The 8,990-nt window shown below is 44.9% G+C and overlaps 1 long non-coding RNA gene across 1 annotated transcript; it reads right to left on the reverse strand.

The window, feature by feature from the left end:
- Positions 1 to 3,809: 3,809 nt before the first annotated feature.
- Positions 3,810 to 6,123, reverse strand: LOC136482315 (uncharacterized). The gene is made up of 6 exons (XR_010765031.1): positions 5,817 to 6,123; positions 5,572 to 5,663; positions 5,199 to 5,276; positions 4,892 to 5,036; positions 4,190 to 4,253; positions 3,810 to 3,933 (listed from the first exon to the last, which is right to left on the reverse strand). It is a non-coding gene; the product is annotated as an uncharacterized lncRNA (long non-coding RNA).
- Between the last annotated feature and the right edge of the window lie 2,867 nt (positions 6,124 to 8,990).

Genomic DNA, 8,990 nt, shown 5'->3' on the forward strand with positions numbered 1-8,990 from the left:
TATATGGACTGACCGCCAAGAGTTTGGAGTCGGTCACCAGCTGACCCATGCTAGACCCCCGTGAACGAGAGGCCGAGGCCCCACTCGGACTAGCCCGTTAACAGCTCACCGAGCACCATGTTTCATCCATCAAGGAAAAACACAGCACGGCTCAACCCCTCCGTTTTATCAAAAAAACGCTTGAGGGACGTCGATCACAAAGATGAGCTAACCCTCAATCGGACCCCTGCTATGCGTAGGGGCTCAAGGAAAGTTGGACTCGCAAGGAGACCTAATGTGCGGTAATAGTATGATGGTGGACTGATCGGATCCTAGAGGACCGAAATCAAGAAAAATCTTTCCCACCTCCCGAATCCTACGGTTACATGCCCCCAAGGAGACCGATCACGACAAAAGGGAACTGCCACCCTACCAGGACACACCGCGGGCTACAAAAAGAAAGCCAAGGCCCTTAGAGTCCTCCCATCTGGAGAAGCCTCCAAAGGAGTATTCTACTCCTCCGTAGGCTCGGGGGCTAGTGTCGGGTATCGATAGTAGGGATAGCCAAAGCAAGGAGGTTAGCGGCCACGCTTACTCCCCCGGATGGCCCAAGATGTATTAAAAGATCTCGCCTGACCCCAAGGCCGCAGACTCTGTCTCGCCCGACCCCTTGGGTACAGGTCCTGTCTTGCCCGACCCCTTGGGTGCGGGTCCTGTCTTGCCTGACCCCTTGGGTGTGGGTCCCATCTCATCCGACCCCCAAGGTCACAGGCTCTGTCTCGCCTGACCCCCAAGGTCACGAGCTTCATCTCGTCTGACCCCTTGGGTACAGGCTCCGTGTCGCCCCATCCCTTAGGTACAGCTCCGCCTCGCCCAACCCCTTGGGTGCGGGCTCCGTCTCGTCCGACCCCAAGGATGCGGGCTCCGTCTCGCTTGACCTTGAGGCCGCGGGGGTCTTGCCCAAGGCCATGGGCTCCGTCTCGTCTAACGGGAACCCATACCGCCGCTAACCACTCTAGGTCCAAGCGTATGGGCCTAGGTCAAAACTCTAACACCAGGCAAGAGACTGGCATGCCTCGATGTAACCCATGGCCATGATGGGCCATACCTAAGGATTCACATCAAGAACAGTGTCGGGCGTGGCGGTGCTATTCTGCCTAACCCTCGTACGAAGGATGACAGGCACATCAGTTCACCACGATGTCCGCCGAGATGGAATGGAACGCCATGACCTGCGGATGATGCCTGTGCATGGCGCCAGTTACGAACAAGGCCACGACATGGAGCGGTCCTTGTTGACATCTACACGATCGGCGGGACCCGCATGAAGGAGAAGAAGGACCCGACGATCCTAGAAGCCTTCTTCTCTCTCGTTCTTCTCCTTTTCCTCCACTATAACCCACGCTTTCCCTTCGCCTATAAAAGGGAAAGCAGGGCGCCCCTACCTGGGGATCCGATCAGGAGATAGAAAACACAAGAGCACGACACAAGCACATGGCTGAGCGGCAAGCGAGCTCTCAGCACCCGTTCACTCCTTCCACCAGAGACTTGGGATCCTTTCCCTCTCTCGCCTGTTTGTAACACCTACTGCAAACCAAGTGCCGGTAACATGAGCAGCAGCGAACTGGACGTACTGACGTTCCACCTGAACCAGTATAAACCCTTGTGTCCTCTGAGCACACCATCCGAGTCAGACGCGTAAATACAAATTTACTCGTCGGTGGTCCGAAAACACCGATGGCGGCGGTGCACGGGGTGGCGGTAGGGGGGTGGAGTAGGCAGTATCGTCGGTGGGCTTCGGAATGGGTTTGCTGGCGGGCTTTTGTTTTTTTATTTTTTAATTGATTTTCAGTGGCAGGCATAGGAACCGCTTGGGAAAAAAGCCATTAGCTGCGACCTTTAGACCATGGCAGGTGTGATGCCTGCCTCGGAAAATAAAAAAGGCCCTCCTGCAATAAGATTATTGTAGTAGTGAAACAAATTCTAAGGACCCAGAAATGCAAATTGGGACTTTGGGGACCTATTTGACACTTGAAGACATGTTCAAGGACCTAGAGTGAATTTTATTTTTTAATTGTTCTGTCTATATTTATATTTAGTTGCACCATTCGGGATATTCCCATTTCCAATTGTGGCGGTGTGGTTGTGACATGGAGGGTTTTGCACGAGCCTTAGAATCCCTGGAATGTCCGGGACAAATTGGGGAACTTGCAACCTGCAATGCCACAAGCCCACGACCATATGATGCTTGCTCCGGCATGAGAATTAGTTTTTAAAAAATATTTCTTGTAGCAGCTGAAATTTAATTTGGGGGGGGGGGTTCAGGACACTTCCAAAGCCACCCTATTAAGGTCCTATTTCTACAATCAGTTGTATCAGGGCACTTTCGAGAGCAATTCCCAAAAATATATTGGGGCCATCTTCAAAAAACCTAATTAGTATTGTAGGGTGTGAGTCCACCCAAAGAGACTTATGCTTTCATGCTAGCTTAAAAACAGTTCTCTAGAAAAGACTTTACTCATCCACTCCAAATATAAAAAGAACTCTACAAACCTCATGCAAAACTGATGCGTTGAGTAAAAACACGTAGTTTGCATGACTTTCCAAAGGAAAAATACATTGCACCGTTCCATATATAATGGTCACAAGAGCACCATTTGCCCACCACTATTAAACAACCACCGCTTCCCTTTCAAGGGAGGCTCAATGAGACACTCTGCTCTGAACACTCTACTCTTGTCACATATCTATAGAAAACAAAAGAATGATGTTGGAAACTACAACTCAACTTTGATAAACTTTGAAAATAATTTTTGCATAGATTGTATTTGTTGAATTTCCATAGAAATATCCCATAATTTGGCATAATCAAGAATGAACTTTTAACCTGTGCGCAAAACGAATAGATTATTCCTTTCAACATGTTGTTGTAAAATGTGTGCTTAAACAAATAAAATACTTATGGTTAACCTACATCCTATTTAGAATTGGGCAATCTTGTTCACCCAGTTATATTAGGTAGAATGAAGAGATTAATGGCATGAGGTACATCTCAAATAATGAAGTACTTGTTAGAGTTTGTGTAAGGTCGAGATGGTGGACTAGAGGGGGGTGAATAGTCTTTTCTAAAACTTAATCGCGTCGGCTAACTAAAACAAATGCAGAATTAAAACTATCGGTCTAGCCAAGACTACATCCCTCTATCTAAGTTCACAAGCACCTTATAGAGATCCTAAAAAGATAACAAAGGTGCCATGCTAGTTAGTGCTCACCTATCCAATTCTAGCTTGCAAGATCACACAAACCTATACAACTAGTCCTTCAATCAAACCGGAGAGCACCTACACAATCTAGTAAGCACACTACAAAATAACACCCCCTTTTGCAATGTATATATGCGTTGCTAAAATTTCATATATGCATGTGAGGCCTATACCAACCCATTATTATACGTTGCCAGAAGTGACGTTGCAAGGGTCTATTGCAACACTTACATATATATTGGTAACACTTATAAATAAACGTTGCAAACTTGCAACGGATATTAATGACTATTGCAAGGCTTACATGTGTATACTAACCGCAGGCGAATGGTTTGTATAATACATTGCTACGTATAGTGTGGATTGTTGCAATGCTTACATGCGTAACAAGGAATAATAAATCATATAATGAACATTAATATTGGAAATTATTATAATTTGGACCCAAATAAATAAATAATCCATTTGCAATATAATGAAAAATTGGAGATCATCTCACACATGAGAAATAAAAAACTCTCAGCCATATATTAAGAAGTAATTGTTGCGTTACAATGAACACCATCCGAAAAATTCAGGGCACATTTTTTTGTATACAACATTCATATGGGAATAAAATATACAAAACACAAATAAGCCATCTACAATGCCACCAACCATCTATTCATCACGTGTTCCTATTTCATCGATCCTGCGAGGAAAAAAGGTGCAAAATATAGTAACTATACAAACATTTTGGTACAATACCCTAAGAAAAACATCCCTACATATGAAATGTTATATATGAAATTCACAACATTATCAACAAAACTAGCTCCCATCGAAATAAAGGAACATGATTTCAATAAGGTCACACAAACTGTACTATAAAGTCATGACTAGTTCAATCATGTTCTAGTGTTTTTCGAAAAGCAATAGGGATTAATCTTCTAGTAATTTGATCAAACCTGCTCTTCTTTGAAGAATAAACATCATATCTGCAATGCCACAACCACCACTGCGCCTCTGCAACTGCAGATTCGGAAAAAATTTTATCAGCATATTTCCAAAGTGAGCCAGTCATGTCTGAAGTCATAGTAGGAATAATCATGTGAGGATTCAGATTCTAGGTTTACATGGCATCACACTTTCAGTTTAAAAATTTAATGAGTCCACCTTGCCATAGTTGCATGCCTGCTCTGTTGGTACACTCTTTTTAGATGATTCCAACTTAGTTGATTGTTTATCATACGAACTAACCACACTGTACTATTGTAGAAATACATCATGTGACCCTGCACCTTTATGATGTGCTTAACACCTTGGATGCAAATGAAAATAGGTAAATCTTTCAATGTACAGTCCACGCCAAAAATATAAGAAAATTAAAATCAGAATGGTTAATATACTAATCTTTCACTTGCAGAGTTGGATTACATCTCAACCTTAGCACAGTGGAGTCAAACTACAATTTACATACAGGTTTGCATAGTCAGTCCTGGGCTATATATGCGTTGCTAATAATAATGTGATATAGAGCTATCTGACCTCGTAAAAAAGGTGATATATGCCCAGTTCCATGTAATAATAATGTTGGGAGTTCATGAGATATATGCCCTAATTTGCACAAGTACATTATCTGAATCAGGATTCAGTAATCAAGCACTCACCTTTGACCCCTGTTTCTGCAGAGTTTCTGCCAGGCAGCCATATCAAAACCTGCTGCAATCTCCTTTGTGCAAGACCACAACAATTGCTGCACACATGGTTCGCAAAAAATAAACAATCACTAAACATCCACTCTACGATCTGGTCCTGTGAACAAATTCGAACAGTGCGTTAAGGAATATATGAACAAAATTAAAAAGATATTGTGAACACACTCGAACAGATGCCTTAAGGAATATATGAATGAAATTAAAAGGTCAAGCCAACAGAAATGACACATAATGATTTATAGGGAGTGTGAAAACTTACCAATATATATACACTGTCTGGACAGTTCTTGCGTGGGAAATCAAATTTCCATCAGATCCTTACAGCTCCATGATAATCCTAAAATAAAAGAAAATTAACTAAATCAGGATCTAATCCTCGCCACGATAAAACTACACAACTACAGTGTTGGTTTAGGTCGTCAACAACTACTGAACTCGAGTAAAAATAAAGAGTACTAACACACACAAAAAGACAAATGCTAGAACATTTTCAACAACTCACAATCGGAGGTTAGAGCACTGAAGTCTAGAAAAAATAAGAAGGATTCATTTTCACTACATATAAGAGCATTGATCTTTTTAGCATGTATAAATAATAAATCTGTTGCATGGGCCAACTTGTACAGATATACCTGTACCCAAACAGCTCTTCATCAAGAACTAATGTTGTTTGGCATGTAAACTGGTTGCAAAAGTCTTCGATACACTGCCCGGCCACTATTTCCTACAAATTGCAAAACCCTATTTTGTTAAGAACAGTAGTTAGCTTCTGTGATAGGAGAGCATAGGGTACAGAGTGACTGAACTTAGAACACAGCGTAGATCTGTAGAAGAAGGGCCCTGAGTAGTTGAGGCTATCAGTATCCTCCGACGTCACCTGGGATTATGGGGAACCCATGTTGCTGTGATGCTGATATGCAAGATGTGGCAGCCGGTGAAGGGTTGTTCACAAGGTCCACGATGCCGCTGCTCTTGGTACGGTGCCGCCACCAGCGTCTCGCTGGCGCCGGCGCCGCCCCTAGGGTCTCACTGCCGCCGCCCCCAGGCACTCCTCCGGATCAGCGCTGGCAAGGTCTCGCCGCCGCCGTTGACCCTAGGCACTCCTCCGGATCAGCGCTGGCAGGGTCTCACCGTCGCCGCCGCCCTTGTCCCCAGGCACTCCGGATCAGCGCTGGGCAGCTGGCGATTCTGAAGGACCGGAAACGGCGACCAGAGGGGGGTGAATGGGAGCCTCAAATTTCTTTCGAAATCTTCGACCACTGTCCCAACATCAATCCCCAAAAAGCATACACGAAAGACTTGATGACCATGACCCTAGAGAAGGGTGGATGCTCCTTCAGAACACAGCGGGTCACCACAGAGCAAACGGAACACAGATCGAAGCCCAAACGAGCAAACTCCCAAAAGAAAAACAGCACTGCTCCTGCAAATATCGGACACGTCCGGTATTTTCGGACACGTCCGGTATGATCTCGGACACGTCCGGTATTTTCAGCAGCAAGCTGACCAAAAGAGAAAAATCCAAAACCCCGTCAAATGGTGTCCAAAAATCATGAAATTTTAACCATAGCTCTTTAGACACCAAGGGAAGGTCTCCACCAAATTTCAGCTCAAAACTCCAAAGTGAGAAATATCGGACACGTCCTAGATCATATCGGACGCGTCCGGTATGAGCGAGCAGTTTCTCGGAAAAAGATCAAATCAAGCCATAACTTGATCAAATCAACTCCAAATGACTTGAAACTTTGCACAAGGGTTCACAAGCGAGTAGAAAAGCAACCTCTAAAGGATCATGGCCCGAGACAAACTCTAGCTCCATGAATCGAAGGAATTGAAGAATCCCCCAAAAAATTGCCCGGATCTGCGATCTCGTGAGAAATTAGTGGATTTCCTGCGGTGGAAAGCTTCTACTCATGTCATTGATCGATCCAAGGCAACAAGAACGAACCAAAACCATCCCAAAACGAAGAAACGAGAGGAGAAACAAGAAGGAAAAAAAGGAGCTCGTGAAGAACACCAAAATCACATCAAGAACACAACTAAATCATGAATCCCAGAGGGCATACGGTGGTTACAGCCACCGATTCCTTCAAAACCAAGTCACAATTTGAGTTGTGGACCTCTCTCATACATGGAAGCAAACTAGAGGTAGAAACCCTAAAGGAGAAAATGAAAACTGTAGGAGGTGAGGGAGATGGGGGCTCCCTCATCCTATTTAACAGGGCTATTACACATTCCCAGTTTTGCCCCTGGATACAAATGAGTTGAACCGCTAAGCCCAAGGGCGTTGTTGTCCAACCCGGTGTAATCTTGATCCGACGGCCACCGTGCCTTCTCATCGGTAGCTTCGCATCGATGCGAACTCCCTGATGCCGCCATGTGTCGTCCGTCCCTCCTCGGAACCTCCGCCCGGGTTTTGAGGCTCAAACCCGTAAACCGTCCATCCGATGGTTTTGAGGTCCAAACCATCAAACCGTCCGTGAGTAGCGTACTCCATACGCGTCCCCCGCCATTCGACGCGTGTCACCGCCGTCCTCAACCGGCCGGCCCGCCAAGTCCTCCTGAGCCTCGCTCGACTCATGCGTCCGCCATCTTGACCCGATCAACACTGTCACTCCATGTCTTCTTGCACTTGTCGATGTCCCAAGTGTCAGCCACCGTGGCTAGTCACCCGGCCTCTGGGTCCCTCGGTCCAAGCCTCACGTCCGTCCTTCACCGCTCCCGGTCTGTCGGCACAGCATGTCCTCCTTGACCTTCTCCTCGCCGTTGACCACCGCATCCGAGCTCTACACCTGCACAACACAAGCCAATAGACATGTCGCACACATAGCTTTCGCCATGGTAGGGTTAGTCACCACTCAACCTACTTCGTGGATCACATTGATAATCACTCATCACAAAACGAACATACAAGGGTACTTGTCAACCTTGTGTTTGCAATCTCCCCCTTGATGAGTGCATTGTCAACACCAATACACGAACAGCTTGAGCAAAAGAAAAAGAAGAAGAAGAGAAAAGAAAGAACTCACCCAAATGACCAAAAGCCAAAGAAAAGCCAAGAACCGGGTCATTTGAAAATGAGCAAAAACTTGGTCCCCAAAGACATGGGCAACGGCTCGACGCAACCAAGTAAAACAAAGCTAGCCCTCAAGAAGAGGCAACGAGCTCAACACCATAGCAAAGCTCGAAAAACCAAAAAACTGCTAGACCCTCCAGAAGAGGCAAAGGCTCAACACATCTAGCAAAACACCTCAAATGCAACTCCCCCTGAACAAGTGCAATCTCTCTCATATGAATGCATATCTCTCAACTTTAGGTGAATCTCTCTCAAATGAATGCATATCTCTTTACTTTAGGTGACATTGTGAGTGTGGAAACTTCTCCCCCTTGTTGACATATGCACTTATCAAGCTAGAGCCCAAGAATTGCAACTCCCCCTCAAAACAAGCTAGGAATGCAGAAATGCACGAATGCAGAAGCTTCAAGATTATAGCAAGTAGATTGAAAGAATGCTCTAGTGGATGCTGTCATGTATATATAGCAACACATACAAGTGCTAGCAAATGCTCAAGGTGACCAAATGAAGCGAAATATGGCATTTAAGCAAGTTTGATCAAGTTTGAGCAATTTTAAAAGAGGGTTCACCACCAAAGGAGCACATAGCAAAAATAGACAGGAGATCGACCTTGTGCTACACATGTATGCAAAGTGAACTACCCCAAACAAAGTTCACACATCATGTCATGAGACAAACTTGTGGTTTGATCAAATTTTAGACACCAATTGAAATTTATCGGAGTTATGCAGCGTATTACCAAAGTCTGTCAGACAAGTGTGTGCGGGAGGTTATCTGTGCCATCAAAACCTGACTTAGCGACCATGTCAAGCCTATGCCAAAGGCAATTAGAAGCTTAAGACAATGATCTCGGTATCCATTACAGAGCTTAAGTTCACCAATAAGTGCAATTTAGAGCTGTCTCGATACTCTGACATAGGATAGTACAGACCCATCACGATCTTTTCAAATCACTTAGTTTGATTTTCAAGTTTT

Source organism: Miscanthus floridulus, chromosome 9, assembly GCF_019320115.1.
Source record: "Miscanthus floridulus cultivar M001 chromosome 9, ASM1932011v1, whole genome shotgun sequence".
NCBI classification, from domain to species: domain Eukaryota; kingdom Viridiplantae; phylum Streptophyta; class Magnoliopsida; order Poales; family Poaceae; genus Miscanthus; species Miscanthus floridulus.